Source organism: Poecilia formosa, unplaced genomic scaffold, assembly GCF_000485575.1.
Source record: "Poecilia formosa unplaced genomic scaffold, Poecilia_formosa-5.1.2 Scaffold216, whole genome shotgun sequence".
NCBI lineage: Eukaryota > Metazoa > Chordata > Actinopteri > Cyprinodontiformes > Poeciliidae > Poecilia > Poecilia formosa.
Genome location: NW_006800155.1, coordinates 82,257 through 97,235, shown reverse-complemented (window position 1 = coordinate 97,235; position 14,979 = coordinate 82,257). Strand labels below are relative to the sequence as shown.

Sequence of the window (14,979 nt, the reverse complement as noted above, 5' to 3'; positions counted from 1 at the left end):
GGGACAACAGTTTGTGTTTGATTTGTAAAGCCTGCAGCTCACGTAGAGTGAGCGGTGCTGTTATCGTCAAGCTGTTCAGAATGATTTTGTGAGGGATCCACCAGGTATGCATGTTAACCTTGGCCAGCCATTGTCTCTGTGTTCACAGCCGCCCAGAGAGGCAGCGGGGAAAGTGCCAGTGTAATCGTCTGAGACTTCTCATCATTTGCCCACTTTGGCAGCAGCTTCTTCCAGAGGGCAGCTGGGAAGTCATTAGCAAACAAGCACTTTCCTCAAAACACAGAAGGAGCTTTCTAACACAGTGTGAGAAAATGCAACAGCTCAAGGTCACAGAGTGGTTCAAGGAGCACCTTTGACTCAGACACTGATCGGCTTGTTCTGCATTCAAAACGTTACCATGAATAATGAAAAGGGGAATTCTGGAAAACTGTTAATTATAATTTCTGTTTGTAAAGATTGGATAAAATCTCTATAGCACTTCTTACAAAATGACATCATAGAAACTACAACATGTTTCAGTGATTGACCTGACTACACAGTTATTAGCACGACCTTCAGTTTAATAAAAAATGGCAAACCTGAAAGTAGATTTAAAAAAAACTAACTGGACATGAAAAAGAAAAACAAGAAACAAAACAACAAGAAAAATTGCATTTCTTTTACGAGAGGAGCAAATCGTTTAGATTCCTGGTGACAACAGCTGGAGAAGTTTGATCATTACTTCATTGTTTGGTCTTTCTGTTGAAATATGTCACAAACAAAGCACTGATCTGTGATTCAACAGTGGCTGCACGCCAGAACTACAGCAAACCTGACTTTCTGCATTTTACACCATGGTGTAGGAAGGTGCCTGGGTTTAATTAAATAATTCTGTCGCATTGTTGCTGAAACTGAAACTGTTATGTGCCACTTATCAGCACAAAGGCTTCACAAAAGTTTCTCATCATATGCTATGCAGACACTAAAGATTCTCTTAACTTCAGATGCAGGTTTATATTTTGCAACCCTTCTTATTGTCATGTAGACAACATGCAGCACTAACCAGAGGTTCCTGTTTCTGTCAGGCTGCCTTTTCATCTGCTGTTTTTTAATAATCATGTTGAACAATCCAGTTTCAATTTGCTCTGTGTTTTCTCACATTATAAGCATCTACCTTCACTGTGTCATGATAAGTTAACTTGTTGGTTATTGTATGTTCTTCTTCTGACTGATACATTTGCATTGTGAGATTATCTTTGATCATCTGTGACATCTTTTGAAACGATGGATTTAGCTGTAGGAGACAAAGATCAAGAAAGTCATATTAAGGCAGTGGAACTATTAAGATTCGCTCCAAGATTTACTCCAGAAAGATTTACTGCAGGTTTAATTCAAGTAGCAACTATTTCACACAACAACAGCATTGCTTGTCACTTCTGTTTTTCTAGCCCACAGCAAAGAGAGATGAAGCTCACACCATACTGGTGGTTTAGCATTTAGCAAAAACTCTGCTGCAAAATTGATGTTAGATGCAAAAAATAATGCTGCATCCTGTTTCTGCAGCAACAGAATGATGTTTCTTCATTGACAAGCTCTGACGGGTAGCAGAACATTTTATCTCAGCTCCCTGAAACATCTTTGCAACAAAAGATGTCACACAATCCATGGGAATGGGTTATTTACATATAACTACTGCTGTGTTATTTAGGTCATAACTTAAAAAATGCAAATGTTTTTTAGATCAAACTCATTTATTAGATTTTAAAAAGAGAAATTTAATGATATTTTTACAAGCAGAACTGAAGAGAAGAGGGAAGGAGAAGAGAGAGGCAGGAGAGACGAGGAGTGTGAAAGACAAATGAAACAGCAGCAGAGGTGGAGACGGGAGCAGGAGGAGGTTATTACATAGTCATGGAGCAGAGTTATTGCCTTTCAGCGCAGTAAAAAATAAACTTTGTAATACAGGTAAATACTTATTAGGAGCACACAGTTTACAGTGTAATCAGCATGTATGATGTTTTACAGCTGCTATTAAAAATAAATGGATAACATGAATGGTTTCCTAGGCTGTGAAGCAAAGGTTTGTACATTTCTCTCTCCTAATAATATCCACACCTGAATAACTAGAAGCAATGCGGCTGAGGCAAATAATGCAGATGACAGGACTGATCAGACCTGAGTCACATGTTACAACAAGTTAAAAATGCTCCTGACTAAATGAAAAAGAAAAGTTGCCAAAGTTTGATGATGTCGAACAACAAACCGAAGTCACAGAACTGCACTTTACCCGCTGTTTGCTTTAAAGCTTCATTACGTGATGACTCACAAAGACGACTTATTTGATGATGCATGAAGCTGCATTTACAGCTTTTATCAAATGTTATTTGCTACAGGTGTGACAAAACGAAGCCGATTTACTGCTGCATGGAAACTCAAAGCCTAGAGAAAGTGCTGCAGATGTAGGTTGTGTCATAATCTTTGAAACGGGATTTGGAATGACAATCCACTAATGTCTCAGAACAACATGTGGTGTTGTACCTTTAATTATTAGAAAACTTTAATTAGCCTGTGTCTTTTTGAAAGGCATCAAATAGATGAAACTTTTATTAGGTTATTTTGACTGAATAAACTTCAAAACCCAAGCTGGAAAATCACATTTGTGTCATGTTGTATTGCAGTTGAGGGCCACATGAAATCACTAAAAGGGTCTGAACTGAATTTTATGTGAAACTTTGTTCCATTTTTAATGTGAATGTATATGTAAGGTGTTCTATCAGTTTCTACTGTAAAGTTCTGCTTTTCCTTTAATACTTTAATTCTTCAACAGGTATATCTAATGTGTTGCTTGTTATTTGTGTCTTTTGAAATGCAAAGTTAGTGGCACACACACACACACACACACACACACACACACACACACACACCCCCACACACATTTCTATTAGTTGCATTCTTGTTTTCGAACAAGTGATAGAAAATGTTTGTTGGGAAAGAAAAACAACATTGTAGGTGCAACCAGACAAATAATTAACTCCTCACTGAAAAAGAAAAGTGCTATGGAAAAACGAATGAAAAATAACCCAACTTTGTGTTTTGACTTTAAAACGACTTTGCTATGCCACACTCTTGTCTTTAGAAACTGAATAAACAAGGGAGAGAATGCACAGCTGTAGTTGTTTAAAATGTCCACTAGAGGGAAGCAAAACCTAACTGTCATTAGGAGATAGCAGCGGTACAGACTCAGATTAGTTTCTGACTGCTAGCTGAAACTAAATGTTCATTAGCCGAGTGCATCACCGGGAACAAACCCAGAGTGGAAGCAGAATGTTTCCTTATGCAAACACAGTTTGTCCCTGCAGCTGTAGATCAGTGAGATGGCTCCCAGAAGGACACTTATTGCCTTTGTCTCAGTTGTACTGTTATCAGAATAACTCAGCACACTGACATGTTGGTATTATCACACCTGTCAGCTGCTGTTTGGGTCACAGAAACCTAAGTTACTTTAAGCCAAAGTTATATATGAGGAGGCTCAGCCAATAAATCTGAGACAGACTTAAACCTTGTTTTCCACAACATTTGATGCTTCAACTTTTGAGATTTCATTCTATGCTATACTAGAGCATAATATGAATGTTTAGTAAAGCTTTTTCAGTGAAACTTTGAGCTTCAATTTTCAAAGTGTTGTCCTTTATTTTTCAAGATTTCTGCACTGTAGCACCAAAAAGCAATTTCTAGGTCACATTTTGAGTGGCTGGGTCCAGTTCTTTATCAGAGACTGAAAGTTGTCACCACTGTTTGTTTTCTTAGTATCCATTTGCTTGGAAGAATTGGCTAAACTCTTAATGGAAAAAGAAATCTGAGGATTTTCTAGGCCATGATTCAAATTTTTAATATTTTGAGCCAACTTATCATTTTTGGCTCATGACACGGTGCTCTATGCTCCATCTGGTTCTGGAAAAATAGTGTTTTATCACCAAACTGCTTTTGAGTTGATGGCTAAAGTCATTCTGATGGTTTGATGCTGGTTGCTTTGGAGAGGCAGCCCAGCAGATGGATGGTCTCAGGATGTTTTGCTCTTGGCACCAAACAAGATTAAACTTTTCTTCTCAGTTTTCCAGTTATCTCATTCTAAAGGAGCTTCACTGAAAAACACCGTTCTCCCAGTCCAACCCTTGTACTTCATGTCAGTCTGTCCTGATGTTTTTCTTGGACAGATGTGGATCTTTTCTGGTCTTACTGTCTGTACAGAAAAAACTCACAATTGGCCAAAGGTGAATTTGTGTTCTCAGTGGTTGGTTGAGAAGTTTTAAATGGTTAAACTGCAACACAACTTTCATCTGGTACAGGTAATAAAACAAATACTCTTCATATATCCTCAGAATCTTGTATAATAGAATCCAGACAATCCATTCAAAGGATTTTCTGCCAACATCTTGGCACCAGATGGTACACCACACCTTCAGGGGTTTGTGGAGATGATTGATTGGTCAGAGATTATTTAGCAGGAAAATAAGATGAAAACAAGACTGGGCAGGTGGTCATAATGTTAGACCTCACTGATGGATGTTCATGGGTTTCACAAAAGAATCTGAACATGGACGTGTTTCCTCTTTCAAAATATCATGGTTGTAGCAAATTAAACGCAGAAAACAAACTGGTGGTAATTGTAATTTCGCCCGCTAGGTGGTGGTAGAGCACTGCTTATCCTCACATTCACGAGCTGTTGGCTTTAATCATAGATTTTAAATTAAATTTGTTCAACACACGGACTCATGATCTTATTTGGTTGGCTGTCTATTAGGTCTTTTCCATCACACTCAATCTTTTGTGAAGTTTGAGCATCTGGAAATAGTGATTCAAATATTTGCAGTAAAGGTTGTTCACAATGTCTTTTAGGCACGTGGGTCAAAATTCTCGGACATAAATGAAGAAAGTGAGGCTCATATTTCTTTTGGAGAATCGTTTTATTACTTGTTCTGGCTGGAGCTCAGCTGCAGGAGCTGGAGAGGGAAGAGACTTTATCCTGGTTAAGAGAAAAGATGTGTGAAGCTCCAGAGGGAACGGGCTTCAGCAGCGTGGACGGTTTGCAGCGGTAACTCTAACACCGGAGTGAAATTTGCAGTCACCAGGGCGGCGGTGGTGACAGAGAGAAGGGAGAAGCGAGAGAGGCAGAGAGGGAGAGGGGAGCAGATACTTGGGAGCATCGCAGCAGGACAGACAGTCTGAAGGCGCTCAGCCGGCGACGGACACGGAGCAGGAAGGTAGGACAGCCTGATAATGACCCGACCATCCAGCAGAGTTGGTGAATTTAGGAAAAGTTAGAGGCATCACCGGAGAAGCGCAGCATTTATGGTCCGGTTAAGATTGGTATAATTGATGACTTTTTGTGTTGCTCAGCTGTAGTTTCATTTCTATTTTGGTATCGTGGTGTGTGTTCAGAGTTTGAGCATTATTAATAGTTATTTTTAAATATATATAGTTATCAAGAAAAGTCTTTTTTATGCGGCGATAATCCAAAGAAATTAAATGTTTGGACTGAAGGAAAATAGAATAAAATCGCTCTGGAGTCCACTTCATCCCTCTAGTCTGTTCAATGATCGATTTAAAACACAAATTCCTTCAAATCTATTTTAATATTAAGTGTGAAACATGAGTTGCTTTGCGTGTTTGCGCAGAGGTGTCAGGTGTGCAGCGTTATCTCAGGTAGCTGACTGGGGAGTCCAGGTGTCTGTACGGAGGGCCAAAACAGCCACAATACTTAATATGTCTAAACCTGTATTTTTAAAGTTAGTGTATATTTTATGTTTCCATCGTGTGTTTGAAAAATACATATCTATATAATTATTTACCTACATCTCTATTTATTTTGTTGAATGTCTAATATATTGAATTCAGATCATCATTTTATCCTTTTTTGACGTATTTCCCTCTTTACATCCTTCATGCCACCATGAACTGGTCTAAACTCTTGTACTTACTGTTAGGCCCTGACTTCTGGTTTGCCATCCTGAATAGCAGCTCAACTGCAGACCAATCACCTTGTCCACTGCAAAATTAGACCCACCCACTAAATTCATGATTTGTTGTGAAATAATCAGTGTATGGAAATTTGACATGTTATTTGTGCCTTTAAGGACACCTAAGATTATTTAGGGAACAAGCACAAGATAAATTTATAAAACTGAAATATTGAAATAATGTACAAAATATTGCAAGAAGGACATGATCAGGAAGTCATTGACACATGAATTTATTGTTCATTTAATTGATGTTGCTGATGATCACATGCAGCATTTATAAAAGGAATTCTAAATTTCTTAGGATTGTGGCACTTCTGGGGCTCCATACTTCTGGGTAGCGCCTTGACAACCACTTATTTATTCATGTGTCACCTGAACTCAACTCACATCAGCTCAAAGGAGAATACTGAACACCTGAACAGGTTTATTGTTCGCATGGTTTACAACAGGCTACATGTGTTTCAGTTGTAACCAAACTGTAGAGTGATACAATATAGACTTATTATTATTTGACTTTATTCACTGAATAACAACTTACATTTGAACAATAGATAACATTTTACATTTTGATGCTTTGCAACATATTTATGATGAATCTTTATGCTTTGAGAGCTTTAATGTGTTCTGTGGTTTGCGAGGGGAGAAGCAGGACATCAATTCTACTTATTTCTGAAATCTTCTTTTTTCAGCGTAATGTCTGCCATCTGCATGGATTAATAGTTTCCAGTTCAGCAGTTTAAAGGACATAAACCATACAATAATATTTGCAGTCAGATGCCGTCTATAAACAGCAGCACAGAATGTACCACATCCATAAATCAGCATCAACATCGCAGAGGAAGACATTTTACAAAACAGCATCAAAAGCAGATTTGTTCCTTTTAATTTGGAAATAAATGCAGCAAACCTGTAATGTATTGTTATTTTTGTTAATATTTACATAAAGGTAAAATTAAAGTTCTTAACTTCAGCCAGCATTATGTGTTATAAAAGTTATAAATTTGCTAAAGAGTTTTTTATCTATTTTAAAATTAACTAAATGTATATAACTTTACTCTATTTTTAATGAATAAACCTCTAAATGATAAAAAATCATTTTACCAACATTTTCAAAACAAACAGATTAGAAAACCTTTGACTGTTTGCTGAAAGTAAAATGCATCAGTATCGTAACAAGCCCACACGCATAATATAGAATTTAATATTACTCTTTGTTGCTATGGCATCAGAAGGCCATAAAATGAAAACATTAATGAGTCTGATTGGGTCTAAGTAATAGTTGTTGCTCTTCATTTATTGCCAGCTTCTAATGTAGCATTTCGATCAGTTAAATAATTAATTTATCCAGAGGCTGAATCCGAAGTCATGAATAAGATTCAAGCTTTAACACACCCTTGTTTTACTAATGCTAATTAATTAAAATATAATTAAGGCAAAAATATGTTAATGTTATATATTTAACATTGTGAAAGTAAGAAACTGAGACAATAGTACCTATACTTCATAGTAGAATTACTCAAGTAAAAGTAATAAGTACATGAATTAGTAAAATACCTCAGAAGTAATTTTTTTTCCAAAAAGTTATTCAAGTAAACTTAACTAGTTACTTCCCAACTCTGCTGCTTGGCGTATGTAGTCATAAACACGGTGGTGGCAGCATCATGTTGTGGGAATGATTTGTTTTAGCAGAACGTTGGAGCTTTTTTAGAGTGAATGAAAACTCAGATGGAGTTAAATGCAGCAGGGGGAAATCTGTCAGAGGCTGAGGAAGACTTGGACTGGGGGGACGTTCATCATTCAGGACCCTGAACGCATCACCGTTAGAGCAGTGATGAGTTTGTAGACCTGCCATCACTTCTCCTGTTTTAACAGATTTAATTTTTTTTATTTATTTATGCTCAATGTTGTCCGTCTTTGCCTTCATGTGGATGCTTCACACCTGTTACCACTTTAAGATGGAAAACTTGAGATTTTTCTAGTTTTCACACACATACAGAAAATGTCACTTTAAAATGATATGAATTAAAATAATAATCTAATAGTAATATATCCACGATAAACTGCTTTAGGTCTTGGTTCTTTGTTTTGGAAGTCATGCTTCTGACAGTTTGTCCTCTTAGAGTCTCTGTCAGTCTAAATTCATTCAGAAACAAGAAGGCTGGAGAAAACCCTCCTGAAACGGAGAGCCCATTTTCAGCAGACACCTTGACTGACAGGCTCAAATGGAACTCAGTAAGAGGGATCGAGAATGAATTGCAGATACAGTAACTCCTCAGGACTGTCATGTGAAGTTTCACACTCCAAGCAGAGCATCAGGACGGCTGTTATGTAAAGATGAGAAACTGTAAACTTATGGAGGAAAAATGAGGATGAAGTAAATAAAGAACTGACAGTTCAGGAAGTGACTGAAGCTGATCTGTAAATCCTCTGCCACTATGTTTAGGTTTATTTGAATAATAAACCTTCGTATTGTTCATCCAGATTTTTAGATTTTTTTTTTATGTTTCTTATACTTTTTCCTGAACTTTATTTGCTATGTAAGGAAATGATGATTATTTATAGAAACAAGTTGGACTTCAGTTTGTATAAAGTAGTTAAATACTTTATTAATTTATCAGAAAATCACACTTTGTGCACATTCATCAGGGTTATCAGTACTATAATAAACACACACAATGTATTCTGTATTAGAATACATATTACACTTGTCCATTTTATTAGGTACATCATGCCAGTTCCAGGTTTTTAACCCCTTTTATACTTTCAAATAGTGTGGGAAACATTCCTCTGAGATTTTGGCCCATATTGACATGATTGTTGCTGATTTATCAGCTTCACATGCATGATGATAAAACTCCCTGATGTAGCCTGAGGGGTTGAGATCTGGTGAGTCTTCAGGACCCTGGATTACAGTAAACTCATTTACAACAAACCAGTCAGAGAATATTTGATCTTTGTGACATTTGTCCTGCTGGAAGCAGCAATCTGCGGCCAGGAGGCTCAAAGCTGGACGGAGCCTCGCTCTCATGTTGACACCATATTGTGAACCTGCCACCTGAATCCTGCAGCATAGAAATCTGTCGGACGAGGGAATGTTTTGCAGCAGTCATCGGCCAATTTAGTTGATAGTATAGAAATTGTAACCTGATTGCTGTTCTGTGATGACAGGAGAAGCACTCAGTGTGGTCGTTAGCTGATATCGCCCATCCGTTTCAAGGTCTGATGTTCTATACCTTACAGGTAACTAGTGGTTATGTCAAGCTGCTGTCATCTTTCTGCCATATTTACTCCAGTTTGCCCATTGACCTCTGACCTCTGACATGTACAAAGCATCTTGATTCACAAGACAGTCAACCAACACATGTCTAGTCATATTTTGACTGTTCTGTGTAAACCTGAGATGATGTGATTGTTCAGTGGTTCATCTGGTAGCAACAACCTTCCAGTGTTTACAATCCCCCTCCCTCCTCATTCTGATGCTCAGTTTGAACTTCAGAAACTCGCCACACTGGATGCCTAAATGCATTCAGTTGCTGTTTGTGTTCAACACCTGGAGCTCATTGGAGCCTGAAATATCCCTGCCGTATTTTCACTTCCTTCTGTTTCTCTGTCTGTTGAAGTGGCTGAAATGACACGTTTGATGGACAATCAGAAAATATGGAGTTTTTAAATGCAATAATTCAGCAAGTTTTATCGGTAATTTTAAAACTCCTTAATCTGTTTCAGTCTGTTGGAAGAAAGCTTTGTTGTGTGTTCTTTTTTCTTTTTGTATCTACATAACGTTCTCTGTATCCCATGATTACGATCACTGTCTGTTTTCCACTTTTCCAATTTTCCCAGCCAGGTCTCTGGTGGTCCAGCTGCGTGTGGTCATTAAATCAGCCAAGGCACTCAAGCAGAACCGCAGAAAAAAATCCTGTAGAGGAGGGGACGGCGGTGAAGATGGTTTTACTCTGCCTGTTGTTTTACAACAAGGCTTTCAGATCCTTACACATATACAGCTATGTTTTTCTCTGAATTAATAATGGGATACAGATGGTTAAATATGAAGTCAGTGACAGTTCATATCTAACATTGCTTGAAATACTGCAGGTGTCTATTAGCTAATATATATTTGTTCTTGCCTGGAATGATTTCTGAAATTGTAAAGTTTTTAAGGAATGCTTTGGAGGTTCTCATTTATACATTTCAGAGGAATATATTGAAGATTTTTTTTCACGTTTTCCCTTCAGAGTTTCATTTAGAACAGAAACAGTTTAGTTCCTGTTCTGACAGGTCATATTTGTTGGTCTTTATGCCTGAATGGGGGCTGAGAGGGTGAAGGAAAAGACGGAGCAGGAGACACAATGAGAGTCAAGCAGGACTGGAGGCAGGACTGACCGAGGAGGGAGGTCAAGTGTTGAGCTTCAAAGGTCATCCATCCTGAAGAGCAGCTGCTAAATGGTTCGTTTTGGTCTTTCAAGCAGAAGAGACGGTCAACTGTTGGTAGAGTGAACAACCTTATTCCAAAAAGGAAGGAGACTAAAGGTGATGGAGGTGTCAGTGTTGGCTTTTAGTTTCAATCTGACACGGTGGTGCATATTTCCGCTGTCTGTTTCCTCACAGTCTCCTCTGGTCGAGCTGCTCCAGCCTCACTGTATCAGGGAATGGGAAGCTGATAAAAAGCTTCTCTGCAGGGCATTTAAACGAGTGAAAAACATTTTAAAATTTTGCAGCTTTTCAAGTAACAATCTCATATTTTTAGATGTAGAAAAGGTTCTATTTTTTTAAATGAACGTTTTGGCAGATGTGAGGGCTGTGTGGGCTGAAATGATTTGCATAAAGCTGATTTCTGTGATCGATTCCAGTCTGATTGTTAGCATCACAACGTTCTGCCAATGAGCAGGAGAAGACATGAATAAACAAGTAACCCTACTGTAGGGTATCTGTCAGCTCTTTGATGTTTTGTACATTTGTAAAGGATTTTTAATATAACACCATCAGGGGATAAAAAAACATACGTTTTTAATTCAAAAAAATAAATATACATTTTAATTCAAAAATGTACAACCATCCCCTGTTTGCACAAAGTAAAAATATTAAAGGGACAGTATTATGTAAAATCAACTCCTTTGAGGATTATTATGTTCTAACTTTATTCCCTCATCAAAAACATTCAGATTCTTTAATGAATGTTTGAGAAATCATTTCATCTCCATGGCAACCGTTCATCTGTGCAAAACACCTAGTTGGACTTAGCCCCGCCTTAGAGGTGCAGCTCCTCCTCTGAGCTGCAGTTGGTCTCTAAGTTGTCCTACAGGGCCGTGTGTCTCTAACAGTCAGGTGTTTGTACCATCAGCTGCTCCGATGTGCAGCAGCCTGATAAGACATTTCACATCACAGATATGTGCTGTAACGTCTAGGCAACATCATTTTTGACTTTTATCTTCAGCTTGTTTTCTCCTGCACGAATGTATTTCCAAAGTGAATAATTAGCATTCAGGGCATGCCTTGTGACTCTAAGAGCCACCTTGTTCTTTTCACCCAGCTCCTGTTGCAGGAATCAGTTTTGCTGAGTAAGACTTTTGTAGATTTGTGTCATGTTGTCGATGAAGAGACTGGAGGGTTGGGATATTCTCAGCTCATCAGAGCATCGCCGTCATCCCGTCTTTCTCGACAAAGCCAAAGTGTCTGCCGCTCTGTGTTTGATCAGTGTGTTAATGAGTGATGTCTTTTTGATGAGCGCTGAGAGCCGACAGACTTCTCATTGATTTGCTGTGATAATCCAGATCTGGCTTCAGGCTGAGGCCCAGCACACTTCCTGTGAGAGGGGAGCCTACGAGCTTGAGCCAACTCAGACACAATTGCCTTGTAATCAATAATATTGAGTGCTGTAAGCCAGCAGGATTCAGGCATGTGGCCTGTTTGTAGGAACATGTTGGGTGCAGACGTTACCCTGCTTGATCACATAATGGCTGAGAGAAAAGAAGTCACATCTTAATACACATAGTACATCTAAAAAAATGTAACATTGAGAAAACGTCTTTATGCAACTCATTTCAGAAAATGCAACGAATATATAAATGACATATTTTATGCCTTTTTTCTCTAACCTTGATGTCTCAGTACAGCCAATCCTCCAGGGTTTCAGTTGATCACACCATTCTTTCCACCTTGGACGCATCAATTACCAAAACTTGGTGGTATGTCATGGTTTTTGCCTGCATATCTGTTTACAATGCATCATCATTTTAGGAAGAAAGGATTCTGAAATGCACCAGTTATCTTTAAAGCCAAAGTCCAATTAATTTCTTTATGATTTAAATAAAAACAGATCATGTTCAAAACCTTAAACCAAAACAGTGAGGTTAGGCCGATGTGATGGAGGATGCTGGAGAGAACATGGGTTCATTGCCTGAGTTGGGGCAAAGGGTAGTAAAGGTTTGATAGATAGAGACATTGCAGGCAGTGAAGTGAAGCAGAGCTGCAGATGCTGACCATCAGCTAAGCTTTATGCTCTCTGCTGCGACTCCATGATCCAATTAAAGGGCTTCTTTCATTCTGATCACCTCCTCTGGATTTTAGACTTTAAATCATTAAGTTGGACTGAATAGTGAGACCTAAAAGCCTTTTTGACAGCAGTTGACAGCACTTTTTTATTTCTTTGACCATTAGAAAACCTCTGAAAGCTTTGCTTGAGGGAGTTCAGTTTTTCCAAGAAATAATCAGGCCTTTGCATGAACGATGGCACCCACAGTCTGTTATTGATGAATTGGTTTTAATTTTTGAGTGTGGTAGCTAACACCAGGCCTCATGCTCAGAAAGCAAAAGGTGCTTTGATTGCCCCCCACACCCCTTTCTCTCCACACCACATTGTGAGTGGAGTGATTGGAGCAACGCTTACTGTATTCACCATAAAACACATGACTTTGTCAGACAATAGCCTGGGTCTGCTATGTAAGGCCATAAAATGAAGCTAATTAACATGCCATTTTCTGTTATAATATTTCAAGTGCTACCATAACTTAACAATAGTGGAATACATAATATGTTGAACAGAGGAGCAGCAGGAAGTGCTGTTCAAGATGAATGCAACATTTTCCTCAGTTAGAAGGAACATATTGTTCCAGAAACGCAGAATAACAAAATAAAGATGGACTCTGATTTATTATGCTCCAAACATTAAGAGGTGACATTTAAGAAACTTTAATTTAAATTGGCATTTCAGAGATAAACAACTTGTTTATTAAGAATTTAAAGCTTAAAGAAACTTTAATTGCTTTCAAACTGAATTTTTCAAGGAGAGGACGGAGTAGCTTTCTGGTGAATATTTTTGATAGAGTTTCCATGTACAGATACATCTACACATTGACCAGTGTAAATGTGACCATAATAATTATTTTAAAAGATTTTTCACTTTTAATATGACTGAAAAATAGCAGAAAAATAAACAAATCTGTCACCAGTAACATTTAAAAGCAGCAATCTGGTGTCACCTTCAGATTCAGTTGAAGCATTTAGTCACAATAAGTTGTAGTAAACTTGATGAACCTGGAATAAAGTCCTAGTAGCATCTTCAATGCATTCTCTAGTTAAAGCCACAATTGGCAAAGTGTTTGACATTAAAATCAAAACATTTTTAAGTAGAAAATGGTGTGAAGCTCAACAAGTTATGTTTTTCTTTCTACAGGCCGAGTAGATTTCGTGACTGACGGATCAGTGCTGACTCTGGTCTCAACACAGGAGGATTTTTTTCCCAAACAACAAATTCTGCCTGAAATTGATCAAAACTTAGAGGGAAATGTTTTTTAGTCTAATAAAACCAAAGCTGCTGTTTTAAAGCACAATTATAAAAGCCATGTTTGGAGCAAAGTAACTCCTCAGCTTATCCAGCTTTAGCAGCATCATGATCTGGTGTTCATTTTCTGGTTGTTTTCGATAAAGTGATGGAATTACAACAGTTTGTCTTTCAGATCCACTCAACAGCTCCAGGTTTCCGGTAGAAAGTTAAAAGTAGTTCAGAAAACACTGAAAATCATGTTTAATTGACCAGATTCATATTGTTCTTATTGGTTTTAACTGAGGCTGGTGCTTTTCTGTGATCCACAAATCCTGCTGCTACAATGTGGTGATAAAGATCCAGATAAACGAGGAACGACACACGTCTTCTTTAAACTTTACAATATAGAATATCACTTTAACTTTTGAGTTACAATAAAATTGGATTCTGTTTCCCACATTTCACCATCTTCAGGACTAGTTTGCTTTGCATGGAGCATATCATATGTACCACTGGATAAATCATAACCCTTAGTACATATTCAGACAAGGCAGGTAAATCGGCCTGATCACCTTGTCTTCAAGGATCAATTATAGGAGAAAAGACTCACAATCACACCAGTCACATCCACTTAATTAGAAGAGTCTCTGCCATGGCAGCAGATGAGCTCTTTAGTCTGTTTGCTCTGCATTTTGTCAGACTGCTGGATGGATGCCATGAACACAGAGAGGCTTGGATCAGACTTAGCTGACTTCTTCAAGGTCTCAGCTGTCTGGAGATGAAAGGTTGCTCAGTGTTGTTTCTGCAGTTTTACTGCACAGGCTGACAATGGCCTGCGGTCTCAGTTTGTTTCAGGTTAAGCGAGTCACACCAGCAGTGAAAGGAAGAACTCAGCATTTATTCACTAAAACTCTCTGCATACACAACTTCAAATCACCAACGAGATTCTAACCTTTCTGATTGAGCTGCTGGGGTTTCCTCTGCAAAGAACCAATGTTATATTTAAATCCTAGTCTGAAACCAGTTCGTCGTGTGTGTGTGTGTGTGTGAACTTGTTTCAGAGTTATGGGGCAAAGTGTGTGAATTCAAATGACCATCCAAGTTTTCCTCACACCCAGCTGGTCTGTCTGTCTCAGCCTGTTTTCATCATTCATAATGATGAAGCCATCATCTCTGAAATGTCCACAAGCATTAGAGAAAGGAATGGTGACGAGTCAAGGA

General features: G+C 38.2%; 1 protein-coding gene across 1 annotated transcript in view; it reads left to right on the top strand.

Moving 5' to 3' along the window:
- Positions 1 to 4,796: 4,796 nt before the first annotated feature.
- Positions 4,797 to 14,979, top strand: part of LOC103149021 (cadherin-23-like) — a gene marked incomplete at its 3' end in the record, with an annotated part of 72,139 nt that continues 61,956 nt past the window's right edge. The window contains exon 1 of the mRNA XM_007568033.2: positions 4,797 to 5,240. The remainder of the gene's footprint in view (positions 5,241 to 14,979) is intronic.